At 39.2% G+C, this 13,850-nt stretch overlaps 1 long non-coding RNA gene across 1 annotated transcript; it reads left to right on the top strand.

The window, feature by feature from the left end:
• The first annotated feature begins 2,160 nt into the window (after nucleotides 1-2,160).
• LOC110087526 (uncharacterized) lies at nucleotides 2,161-9,029 on the top strand. The gene is made up of 3 exons (XR_002301964.3): nucleotides 2,161-2,265; nucleotides 2,398-3,739; nucleotides 8,280-9,029. It is a non-coding gene; the product is annotated as an uncharacterized LOC110087526 (long non-coding RNA).
• Nucleotides 9,030-13,850: the final 4,821 nt, after the last annotated feature.

Raw genomic sequence — 13,850 nt, 5'->3', positions numbered from 1 at the left:
AAGGGGGAGATGGGTGTGTGCTCCGCTTCAGTCCATAGGATTTACTCTAGAGAAAACACGTGCGGGAGATGGGTGAACAATCCGTAGGAGAACTAAGGTCCCCTTATCTGAAGAAAGGCGGCCTATAAATAAATAAGTTGGCAAGTAAGCTAGATGGAATAAGACAGCCAACACAAGAATTTGTAATGCATTGTTTTTGTTTCCCTCAACTGTTTCTGAAATTTTCTAACTTCACCGAAGGCACTTATCTGAGTCTTGGTTTAAAATATGCATAATTAAGGCATAGGGGAATGGTCACGTTAATACTTTAGAAAAGGATGTGTGAAATTGTGTTTAAAAGTACGGTATTAGAAGCTTTAAGCATAAAAAGGTTTATAAATTCTTCTTTACCAGATGCCAACATCCAGTTCATGAATATTAAAAAGACATGTTCAAAGGCCTGTCTCCCAACAGACTGAAGGTAGGGTAGCTACAGGAATTGCTAGGCTTGATTCAAATACTGTACTGTAAGCGCCAGCAGAGAGCTTGGTATTTGCATGCACACACCCAGTTTCAGAGGTATGAACAGGCCAAAAACATTTGCTTGGAGTTCTCTCACTGGGTGAAATGATTACATGGCTTTCAAAAACAAACACTTCCTTATTTTTACCAGGTTCTGCTGCACCATTCCTCTTTTACTGGGTCTCCAGAAACTTGGGAAAGTTCGAGTTTGTATTATGGTATCTGCAGGGTGGTGCCCTCCAAAATCCTTACATTTGTTTTAATGTACTGTACATAGAGTTATATCTTGCTAGGCCCGTTCTCTTAAACTTCCAGGACTTACTTATTCGGGAAATATGTAGTTCTAAAAGGCCATTCATACAGTCCAAAATTCAATAGATGCAACAATTCTTTTAAATTTGCAGATATTAAGAGGTAACTAATAATTATATGAAAAGTAAAATAGACAGCCAACTCCTGGAAGAGCCATGGTAGCCGTTTCTCCCTCCTGGTTGCCAAAGGTACTCCTTGCAGATCCCACTGATACTCCTTAAAGCACATTTACCAGCATTTCCAAGAGAAAGGGAATCATTTCTGGAACATGGGTGACATTTCCTTGACAATTCTTGTAAATTTGGCAATGGCTAAAGCTGAAAGTAAAATGAATCTGTTGTTCTATAGGGTGCTAAAATACTTCTTTTTAATTTTTGTTTCTTCCTTGTGTTATAAATGGTGAAACATCAATGTAGCTACCTCTTTGGAAATTGGTGTGATGAGTCAGTAATGCCAAAAACACAGTATATTTTTGGGTGCTATGTTTGTTCATCTGAGCTTTTTTGTTCTCCAAGTTGTTCTTCCCAATGTCTCCCCCTCCACATACATTTTTGTTGAGAGTTCATGATGGGTCTAGGGCAGCAATGGTGAACCTATGCCTATGGCACGTGTGTCACAGCTGGCACATGGAGCCCTTTCTGCTGGCATATGAGCCACAGGTCACCAGATTGCTACTCACCCCCCCCCCGCCGCACAGCCAAACCTCAGGAGGCAGCTGTAGCCAGTGCTGGTGCTTCGGTGGGCGGATCTGGAGCAACTGGTGCTGGCAGCGGAGGGGCCTTGAGGCGCCTCCATGCTGGGATTCCCCCTTCCACCACCACTTCCAGTTCCACCACTTCCGATTCCAGGTCCACACTTCTGGGTCCGCTGCCGCAGCTTGTTTTTTTCCCCCAGTTTGGGCACGCGAGCCCAAAAAGGTTTGCCACCACTGGTCTAGGGTTAGATTCAAAGATAACTGTAAGAGATTCCAAACTTTTATGATTTTCCTCCCACTGTATGTTGCCTTTTAAATGTGATTTAATGGAATACTGAAAGGTCAAAGTATTTGTGCACAGATACAAGTGAAATCTGCAGGTGTGTTTTAATTGTATGTTTTTTGTTTGTACCTTATGCTGAAAGAAACTGCAGACACTTCTGGTTATGAGGCATATTTTGCTCTGCCTAGCAATGTGAATAATAAATCAGTAAATCTACAACCATCTGCACATAAACCAGCATCTTCTCTATGTAGTAGGCTTTAAATAGGAAATGTGCTGTCTGTATCTGTGTATAAAAATGCTGAAGAATCAGGGTAAAATAAAGAAGATGAAAAGTTAACATTGCTGCTTTGATGATTGCTCCTGAAGATTTTGGAATACATGCCCATAATAGTCATTGTGTCTTCCTGAAAGAGGCTCAAGACCCTGTAAATCCTTGAGAGCAATGACTGTCTGCATTCTGTGAAAGATTCAGGTATGTTGCCACTCAGAAACCAAGTTTTGTACTGCTTCTTAGTTTGTATCTAATGTTGCAAATCAGTTTTGTATTTATTTCCTTTCATTTTGTTATCCTTAATGGAGAGCAGCCATTTCTCTTTTGTCCTAGGTGCAATCTGAAGCAACAGCATCTAATTCATTGAGTCTACACACAGTGTCTCAGCAACATAAGGGCTAATGCCTTAACTTTTCCCCTCCCCTGTCTCTTACTTTTTGTACTGTTTAGCTTGAAGATGAGTTTTTGGAAATAAAAGATCTGAATGTTTTTGTTAAATCTTAGTTGGGCCTAATAAAGGCACTGCCCAATTGTGGAGTTCTTTTCTACCCTCCCCCATTGGAACAGCACTTTTATATTTGTTTTTCACATGGCTAAGTGTCTTGCTATTTCTGTTTCTCTTCCTCCCTACTCTGTCATTGGTGTTCCTTTTCCCATTGCCAAAAGGTTTGCACCAAGATGTCTTGTCTTCATTTGTGATTTGCTCATGCTAATCTTGAAAGTGTCATGTGTTCTAGTGGGGCAATATAAAGACACACTCATATTGCATTGTCCAGCATCATGGCTGTCTTCTAGATTGTCTCTTAAGGTAAGGGTGTGGGAATATTTTATTCTCCGTATTTTTGGCCAACAAGTCCAACCAGCATAGCCAGGAGGGAGGCATTTGGGGGAGTTTGGGTTGAAATTTTCTGGAGGGCAAAAAGTTTTTCCCCCCCAAGAAATCGGAAAAATTACCTTTTTGGACTGCAGCTGCCAAAATCTGACAACCAGCATGATCACATGGTACTATGCTGTTGGTTTCTTGGGAGCTGTAGTTCAAAAAAAATACCTTTTCCAATTTCTGGAAATAGTACATTAATCAAAATCCCTTTTTTAAACTCACAGCACAATTAACTCAGAGGATTTGTGCACACATTTCAGTGAACTTATATGGTTCTATGAGAAAATAAATTCAGACTATTGGGAATTCCGTGCTCGTGTGGCATAGAATGGGAGGAAGCCCAGAATTCCTACAGCTTTAAGCTATGAACATCATTTGCCTTTTCTTGATGAATTACTTAGCCACAGGCAGATTGGTTAGCCCAGCTGTATAGAAATAGATTAAGATATCAGATATTTTGTCATTTGATTTGAGGTGATAGCTCTTATGGGACATTTATCAAGGGACATATAATGTCTCATGACATTACAGTGGATGGTCCATCAGTTGAATAAGAAGTTAGTGTGGCTGTAGATCTGTCTTTGGAAGATATGGGTGTGCATGGCCACATGAGTGTGCATACCTGTGCATGTGTAAGTAATCTACAGCAGACTTCTCCACTTTGACATCTTGGGCTTCAACTTCTATCATCTCCAGTCAGCAAAACCAATGGGCACCCTGAAACACAATAGATTGGAGAAGGTAGATTTACAGAGATGCTGAGATTAACTGATTCCCTGCTTCAGATGAACAAAGGTGAGCTGAACTGTGCTTTCCTTTTGTAACCACATACAGGTATGTAGTCATGAGAGAATTATAACAGATTCATAGGATGTTCCATTTTGAAATAAAAAACCTCAAAATAAAGGTCTGCAGACCTTTTGCAGGCTGTTTTTCAGTGCTGGGCAAACACAGCCTGCAAAAAGTCAACAAACTCTACCCAGCTACAAGGACCGGTGATCACTGCACACAAAAGTCCAGCTAACGACACCCATCAATTACAGTGACAGATCATCTCTCCCCCTTATCACAACAATACACCCACAACAAAAAAAACACACTGATCACCATAATCACCCAATCTCCTGAAAAGGACAAAAAGCTGATCCCACAGCTATACATACTCAACTATCCCACAAACTGCACCAGAGCACAGACAAAGTTCTGACTCCTGTCCTCTGAAGATGTCGGCCACAGAGACTGCCGAAACGTTAGGAAGAAAAACCTCCAGAACATGATCAAACAGCCTGAAAAACCTACAACAATCATAATTCAGGATTTCCAATTGAACATTAATCTTTACCTCTTTTTAGTACCTAAGAGGGAAAATTATTTACCGTATTTTTCGCTCTATAAGACGCACTTTCCCTCCACAAAACAGGGGTGGTGGTGGAAAGTCTGTGTGTCTTATGGAGCGAAGAAAACATTATTTTTTCCTGTTTTCTTCTAAAAATTTGGTGCGTCTTATGGAGAGGTGCGTCTTATGGAGCGAAAAATACGGTATGTCCTGAAAATCTATACAGTAAGACCTTCACTATCCTTAGGGGTAGTTGAGGGTCTTACTCGGTTTATTTCCCAAAAGCATTGGAACTGCAAGTTTTTGAAAATTTCAAATAATACTATGAATTAGGTGCTTAAATTATGATTGAACCAGGGTAATTTGTTTTCAGCTGCTGTTTTGTAATAAAAAGATTATAATTCACTATCAGTAACCCATAGATTCAGATACAACAGCTGAATTTATCATAATTCCAGAATTAAAAGATTATGCTGCTGTTATGTGCCCTCAAAGCCACCTTCAACTTAAGACAACCCAAATAATGAGTGCTCTCCAAAATGTCCTGCGCTCAACAGCCCTGCTCAGCTCTTGCAAACTCAAGCCTGTGGCTTTGTTTAGAGAGTCAATCCATCTCATATTTGGTCTTCAGTAGGAGAACAATGGCCTATAAGCTGTATTCTTTAAAGCAAACTTAATCCATACTTCAGGAGGCTACAAATGAAGAAATCTAGCCTTGTACCCTATTTTCATTCTCCAATACTGCTTTATAGTCTGAGTGATTCCTGTAGTATGACATATACTTGAGGGAATAATTATATATAATTTTTCCCTTTAAAAAAAAATTATAAACATCTGCCAGACTACTTCCCTCTCCTGTTGCAATGCTCCATGGCGTAAGTACCTTTTGAAGTGTATAATCTCATCATGAAAGTGTATGCTCCCCTGCACACACATGGAAAAAAAATTACATAGCATAATACCCAACATAGGATCAGCTCCATTGAACCTAGTGGTATTTACTTGTAACTGTCTAGGTTCAGCTTCTAACATTATGAGCTTTAACAAACGAATGCAGTCTTTAGCTTTTAGCCAGAAATGCAAAAACACTTGCAAATAAATGTCACCATTTTAATTGCAAAAGCATGAAATAGGAACCCCATTAAAAACACACAAAAAGAAGTATCCAGATTCCATGTGATTGTTTTCATCATTCTCTGGCTAACTGTGTCACAAATGGATTTGAAGGCCTCTGTGTCACCAAGTCCAGAGCAAGAAGGAGCCTTCAGTTACTCCAGCAATACTGTATAGCAAATTACATCATCATGTTCCTACCATGAAAGTCAGTTCTGGACTACGTAACCTATAATTTCCACCACCCCCATCCACTCCGATGTTGGCAATAATCTAACACAGATGGGCCAAATGATGTCTGTGGCCTGCATATGGAGCCCCCCCCTTTCTACTATTCCTCCCTGCCCACACATCCCTCAGTGTTACTGATATCATTTTTTTTTTACTTAAATGGCCAATAGTGTTTAGCTTTAAAATTGTATTTTAATGATGTAAGTCTCCTTGGGTCCTTTTTTAGGAGAAAGGCAAGATAAAAATATTTTAAATAAATAAATAAATATCCCTATGAGTCTAAACCAGTGTGGTGTAGTGGATAGAGTGGTGGCCTAGGACCCCGAAGAACAGAATCCGAATCCCCACGCTCAGCCATGAAAACTCCAGCAATTGCTAGTATCTTTTGTACAACAATATCTTAAACACCCGTCCTTCTAATGAGAACCAGTAATATTGCTGCAGTAACTGTGGTAACTATGGTTGTACACTGCAGCAATAATGATCAGATATTTATTCATTTTCTTTGTTGAAGATGAAGATTATGGTGCTATTGTTATGTGCTGTCAAGTGACCCCACGTCAAGTGACCCCACGTATGAGCAATTTCCAAAATGTTCTGTCCTCAACACCCTTGCTCAGCTCTTTCAAACTCAAGCCTGTGGGTTCTTTTAAAGAGTCAATCCATCTTGTATTTGGTCTTCCTCTTTTCCTGCTGCCTTCAACCTTTACCAGCATCAATCTCTTTTCTAGAGAATCCTGTCTTCTCATAATGTGCCCAAAGTAGGACAACCTCAGTTGTCATTTTTGCCTCCAGAGATAGTTCAGGATTGATTTGATCTAGGGCCCACTTTTTTGTTTTTCTGGCAGTCCTGTCAGCTTTCTCAACTGTCCATTTTTCACACCCATACATGGTGATTTGAAATATAGTAATGTGGATAGTCTTGGGTGCCAGTGGCACATATTTAGACTTATTTATTTATTTATTACACTTTTATACCGCACCATCTGGCCTGGGGCCACACTGAGCATTGTACAACAGAGAATTAAATACAATTGATAATAATAAAACACAACATAACCAATTGATATGACATCATAAAATAAAATATTCAACAAAACAAAAAATTAGAAATCAACTAGAGTAAGTTAAATTGATCAACAAATAAAATTCAAAATTAATAAACACTAAACATTAATATTTGATGTAATCACTTGATCTTTTTTAATTTCTTCATTGCTGCCCTTCCAGTCTTCAGTCTTCTCCTGATTTCTTGGCTACAGTCTCCATTTGGATTAAGGACTGAACCAAAGTATACAAAATCTCTTTAATTATTCCAATTGTCAACATTAAAGTTGTGCAGATCTTTTGTAGTCATGAATTTGGTCATGGAGATAATATATACAGGCCTTTCATTGTCATTCCACAGTAGTGTCTGCTTAGGTTGTGAGATAAGAAATCGTAGAACTGTAGAGCTGGAAGGGACTCCAAGAAACATGGAGTTCAACTACTCCCTGCTGAAGATCCTTGACAAGAATGTGCCCAGGGCCATTTAGTGAGCATCATAGGTGGGGAGCCAAGTCCAGGACAATGCAGTGCATGCGTAGCATTTTGTCTGCAATTACACCACAATCACTAAACTGCTCCCACTCCCACATGCAGGAATGCTGCTCCCTATATGTTTTATGTACTGAGTGTGGTGTGGTGGATAGAGTGATGGACTAGCACTCAGGAGACCTGGCTTTGAAACTCACTGGGGGAGTGGAACTGGTAAAGCCACTCCTTAAATACCTCACTTACCTTGAAAGTTCTGGTAAGGTTGCTATAAGTCAGTTCCGACTTGATGGCACACAACAACAAAAACAACAACATGCTTTATGAGAACAAACTTGCTTTATGGCCCCAGATTAGGGAAAACACAAGAAAGCAATTCATGTTGGCCTAAGTCTAGTGCAGGATATCTGCCAACTGAACAGCTTCTGTTAGTGGAATCATGGGGGGGGGGCAGTCTTCCCTCAACCCTCAAAGAAACCTCGTCTGGAAGGCTGGGAATCTCTCCAGGACTAATTTTTACCACGCAAGGTTACATATAGACCATTACCAACCAGAGTTCTCAGAATTCATGAGATTAAACTGTTACAAAATATTTATTATTGTCTTTCTTTTCTTTTTTAAAAATATTTTCATTATAATGGACTGTTATGGTAATCATTCACTTCCCTTCATGGTTAGCAAATAAATGCACACAGTGCTTTCAAAGATCATGAATTATTCTTAGAAGTCTGAAAAATACGAAGTTTAAAAATTAGGCTCAAATATTATTGCGTGTGTCAGGATGTCTAACTGAATTTGAAAAGCTGCAATTGTTGAATTAATATGCCATAGCCGGGATTAAGCAAAATGTATAAGTGGTTACTTTTGCACGTTCAAGGGGACTGTGAATTTCTGTTTCTCAGATGTTAGCTTTTCATGCCATATGACAAGCCACATTTTTGTTTTTTAAATCTTTGCTGGGTAAGGTAAATGTGCAGGAGGTGGGGGTGCAGCCCAAAATACCTGTTTAGATTCTGGTCTGTATTTCCAGTGAGTGTGAGCGTGATTGCGAAGCATGGTGTTAACTTCAGTACAATGTGATTTGCCAGTATGAACTGAAATCCCTTTACTTCTCTTTTGCAGTTGCAGAATATACAATTTGAGAGAGGAAATAATTATTGATTATTGTGAAGGAGTAGAGAACTCGAGTGCGCCGTCTGCTCCGGAAAGAAAAGACATTGAAAAGAGGGGAGAAGAGAGGGATGAGCCAAAGGGAAAGATTAACCAGGAAAGGGTTAAGGTAGAGGTTTTTTTGTCCAAATGGAGTGAAGGGAAAGGGAGGAGCAGTGGTTAGATGTCTGGGAGGAGGATATAAAAGAGGGAACCCGTGTGTGGGATTTTCTAGTGGTAGAAACTAAAAAGAGAGAAAAGGAGAAGACGAAGCAAAGAGAAGTAAATGACCTGTTGAAAGACTTTCCCAACCTAAAGGTTGGAGGGTTGTTGCCTGATCCGGTGTCTGGAGAAGAAGGGATCACCTTGAAGGAGACAACAGAATGGACTGTGGTGGTGTTCCTGAGGGGACGCAGTCCCTGGAAGAAGGTGGTGCGGCTGGGATCCCACCTACAACAAACCACCAGCAGAGGGGGATTGGGCCCACCATCCATGCTGCGGCACCATATGCGCAGTGTGGAGCGCACCACTGAGGAGGCCTACCGACAAGGAGAGGTTTGGACTGGCTCCCCAGTTTTGAGAAGAGATTATGTTCATGAACAGTTTAATAAGGTTGAGAGACAGTTAAATGATTGGGACTTGTTTATGCGTACAGAAGTTATAATTCATACGGCGATGTTAGAGTTAAATAAAAATCGTTATGTTTCTGACCCTCGGACTCTATCTGTTCCCGCGTGAAATTTGGGGCAGCCTAAAACTCCTAACAAACCTTCTGACAATTATGCATCAATAAAAGGGCAAGATTACACACCATCCCAAGAGTCAATGCAGTTGTGGAATGGGTAGGGGACTCTGTATGAAGAAGAAAATTGATTATATTTCCAGATGGCCCAGTGTGTGTGTGTGTGTGTGTGTGTGCATGAGCACATTGTATTGTGTTAGTCAAATACATTTACATTTTTATGTTGTGAGTTATGTAATTTTTCAGTATAGTTTTGGTTATTAGTTTTTTTGTTTTTGCTGCTGTGTTTTTAATTTTTAAAGAAGAAAAATAACAATGTACAAATGCCAAATCAATACTTGAGCTTTTAGTGAAATATGGTCTGACTCACCCCCTTTTCTTGTTACAAATCCAGCTGCCTTCATTTCTAAGTGGAGAGATTTTGAGATACCAATGCTGTTAATATTTGCATTAAAAATACAGTACTGTACCTAAAATTTCAACCTCTGCTACAACCAGAGGGGATTAAAATCAATTTTTAAAAAATCAGACTTTTTAAATTTTAATTCAGATTTTTTTTACTTTAATCAGATTTTTAAAATTTTAATCAAATTTATTTTAATGAAATGCTTTGGGAGGAAAAATCTATCTAAAGGTAGTTTTCTGTTTCAGATCCATTATAGATCAAGGTTATTCGGCATGAATGTTGTATGAGGCTGTATATTCATGCAATATTCACATTTTTAAAAAAGTAATTCAATTCATCCAAGTTACCCAGGCTGTGAGAACATGCATTTTTTTCACAGTAAACATTTTATAAAATAAACAACATTCAAGACAAGACCTTAATCCCACTGTTGTTCTGCAAATTTGTTTACGCACAATTAACACATTACATGTTAGGTTTGAAGTTTGTTTAGAGTGAAATACACCTACCAGGCTTTAAGTGTGAGGAGGGAGGGGCAAGCAGTAAAAATGAAAGTGAAATCTCCTGAGCAATTTACAAACCTTGGGATCTTTGTGCACACAGTTTTTTGTTTTTCTTTTAAGATATTTTGTTTAATAAACATTTCATTTAATGAACATTAATGTTTAAGCAAGTACAAGAATATGTAAGCTATATAATGTTATTGTTTTATTTAAATAAAACAATTTAAGGAGTTCTCCAAATATGAGGGATTAGCCTATTAAACTAAAATCAATTCTGATATAAAGCCCGAAAAACCCACAACAACCAATTCTGATATACTTTAGCTGTTTTACTAATCTGGCAGGTTATTATTATAAACATTAAATCTTCATCTGGTTGCAAATATTAAATATTATAACTACCAGCAGGAATGAGTCTTTTCATTTAAAAATCATGATTTAAATTGAGTCTTACTTGTGATTTAAATCATAATTTAAATCATGGCTTAAGTCAACTTCATTTAAATCAAATCCACCCTGACTACAACATGGATTTTTCTCACGGTGTGATTCAAAAATATTAAAATAAATTCCTGGTTAGTCTCTGGGATCCAGTGAATTCTAATGGAGAACAATTAGGTTCTCAGAGAACTTTTTGAAGACCTACTTTTTATGGTAGGTTTGTGTTTTGCTCTTTAATAAGTAATGATTAAGTTCAGACAATTGTCTAAGATGTGGTTTTAAAATACAGCAAAAACTACTTGGAATAGCACAGTGGGTAGAAAGTCCCTCAAACCATTATCTCTCACCATCTGTGGTGGAACTTTTTGCTAGAGAATTCAACCTAGTAGTATTGATGGAAAAAGTCAGACTGCAATGTAAATGTTATTGATATATATGTATTTGGATATCATCATGCTTATCTTACTTGGGTCATTTCATGAAAGTGCTGATTGCAAGAAAACATTGATCAGTGGGTGGAAAGCAGAGAAACTCTGTATATGGGTTACCAAGAGGTGAAAAGTGGTATTTTCTGTTACAAAATCAACCCCAGAGATATATTTCATTTCAAATTAATTTTTCTCTCCACTGCATTATCTAGTCCCTTCTAAGAGCTGTTTTAAACCTTGAGAGTCTAACATTTGAGGAGGGCACCGTTGAAAACATGTATTTTCATTTTTTATGTAGAGGATATTTCAGACTGGATTAAATAAGAAAAGGAAAAAAATGTTAATCTTCAGGGTTGGGTTGTGATAGAAATATCAATAGAATTGATCTGACGGGGTAAAAGTGTGATCATTAGCAAAGGGATATGAGGGAAATCTCCCCCCCCCAGCACAAAAAGGATGTGAGCCTGTGTGGTTACCATAGTGATATTAACCACTCCCTCCCTGGCCAATCCCTTTATTTTGCAAATATCCAGTTCTCAATTGTAATGCTGAAATGTTTACTGTTTCCTCTCTGCTAATTGCTGAGTAATGTACTGCTTGGCAAGAAGTGTCAGATGGACAGTGGGAACTGTGCTGCTCTGTTTATACTCACAAAGCAAGAAGAGAGAAAGAGAGAGTGAGTGAGAGAGAGGAGAGAGCAACTGCGCTCTGCGCCTCTTGGTGTTTCTGCCAGTTTTCTGCCAACTGTAGGAAGAACATCTGAAGGGCAAATGTTGTAGCTCAGTCTTTTGGATAAAGTATTTTACCAAGAGAAGCTTTACGTAAGTCATAGGGAGAAGGAGTGGTGTAGTGATGATCAGAGTGCAGAAGTGGGTTATGGAAGATCCCTATTGTAGTCAGCACTGACAGGGTGACTTTCACTATCTTTTTCCCCCAAACATCCATGCTATAAAACGATTCCCTTGTGCACCCATCCTTCCTGATCTTTGTGTCTTGCATTCTCCCGCAAGCAGAAATATGGCTTCCAGATTTCTCTTTCGTATCATTAAAGTAAAAACTAACCTCTCTCCTCTTGTGTTCCTAGCAAAACATTAAGGGGACATTTTAATTGTTCTTACTTTTTTTCTCCCAGGTTAAAAGTCCACATTCCAGCCTCCTGAATCCCCATAGGAAGAACTTAAACAATGATATTCTGATAATTAGTTTATGCACCTATGTTGTTATGAAAAGTAAGAGCAAAATAAGACATTGGCTTGGATTATCCCTGTATTTAGGTCACAGAGACTCAAGAGTGTTGCAGCATTGGCAACAATGTCCCAGCACAAATAAACCCTTTGAAATGGGGCGAATACACAACATAGGTGCCTTGTTCTAATAATGCAAGAGACTGAAACAGTTGGTACTAGAAACAATACATTCTTGGTCGGCATCTATGTCCCCATTGCCGGAAACAAAGCTGTCAGTAAAGATATGGGAAATCTCTACACACAGACAGAGACACACACATCTATTTTCCAATTGCAGACCCATCTTCATTCTCAAAGAGTGGGAACCTTGCATCTAGGAGCAGGACAGCCACAGCCATGATACACAATATTATGGAACAGTTCAACTATTGTATGAGGTGGAAGAATGGGCTTTGATAGCAACTAAGATCTGCCAAGATGGATGATAAAAAGAAGTAATAACTGTTGAAAGTCCTTTGCTCATGTATTGCAGGAAGATTGTTTAAACTTTGGGTCTTTGTTGTTTTCGGTTCAGGCCTCTTTTCGACATCACAAAATACCCTCATTCATCAAATGCAGAAGGAGCTTGACATGATATACAAAAGCCTCCTCTTCCTGGATTTCTAGGCTTGGCTGTCCTCCATCTTAAGCAAAACTTCACTCAGACTCTGTGTGTGGATAGAAAGAAAACATCTTCAGCTGCTCCTTTCACTAGACTCTCCTTATAGCTATAGTACTTGCTCTGTGCATTATTTAATTATCTCTTTTGCGTTTGCTCTGGAGGATGATTGCTATCCTCTGGCTTCTGCCCTTACACATAAGAACCCAGTGCTTATCTCTCTTGTAGTTTGTTGCAGCTCTTTGAATTCTAATTGAATTCATGCTGCCGCACCAGTTCTATGTTCACAGGGAAGCTTATACATTTGTAAGTCTTCATCTATTTGCAGCAGGGTATTTGGGGAAGTTAGGTAGCGGACTCAAGAGCTAAGCTGAGATGGTAGAGCCCCACTGCCTGGAGAAATTGGCAGTGGGACTCTACCATCTAGACCGTGCAGTCAGAAAATACTATATAGGAGATGAAGAAATCCCTCTGGCTGACAAGCTACTTTATTTCACTGGCAGGGGGAGCACACAAAGGAAGCATGAAAACTAGTAAAAACAAGTGTCACTTGTTTTATGGTTAATAAATATCTGTTGTTCCCCAACTGGTTCATGTCAATTGCTAAATTTGTGGTTACTCAACTTTCAAGAAAAAAGGTAGACCACCGCATACCCCTCCAGTCTCTCAGAATGTTGCGCACTGAAGGAAGCCATGGTGACAGCAAAAGTTGTCCTTACAACCTAAAGGACATTAAGCTTGACTACTTCGTGTCATCTGACACCAAAGAAGTGCTCAACACCCTTTAGCATTGCCTACATTTGAGAATGGGTAGAGTGAAAGATCTGAAAAGACAAAGGGACTTTTTGTTAGTCCAAAGGCTGATTTTGGATTTGCCTGTTCTGAAAGGACTTGTACTCCACCTGAAAGATCAAACTTATCACCTGAGAACCCACCTTGATCTTACGAAGCTGCTAGATTACCAGGGGGTGATGGTACATAATTCATTTAGGATTGCCCTTAGGATCTTTCCTGAGTTGTTGTGATTTGGCAACAGTCAATTTACATAGGCGTATCCTTTAAGAGCAGGGGTCTCAAACTCAATTTACCTGGGGGCCGCTGGAGGCAGAGTCTGGCTGAGGCTGGGCTGCATCAGATTTTCCGCCAAGTGGAGCAAGAGCCCGAGGAAGCCACCCAGGA

The sequence above is a fragment of the Pogona vitticeps genome, chromosome 2, assembly GCF_051106095.1.
Source record: "Pogona vitticeps strain Pit_001003342236 chromosome 2, PviZW2.1, whole genome shotgun sequence".
Lineage (NCBI taxonomy): Eukaryota > Metazoa > Chordata > Lepidosauria > Squamata > Agamidae > Pogona > Pogona vitticeps.
Note: the sequence above shows the minus strand (reverse complement) of the source record. Positions and strands in the feature narration are given on the sequence as shown.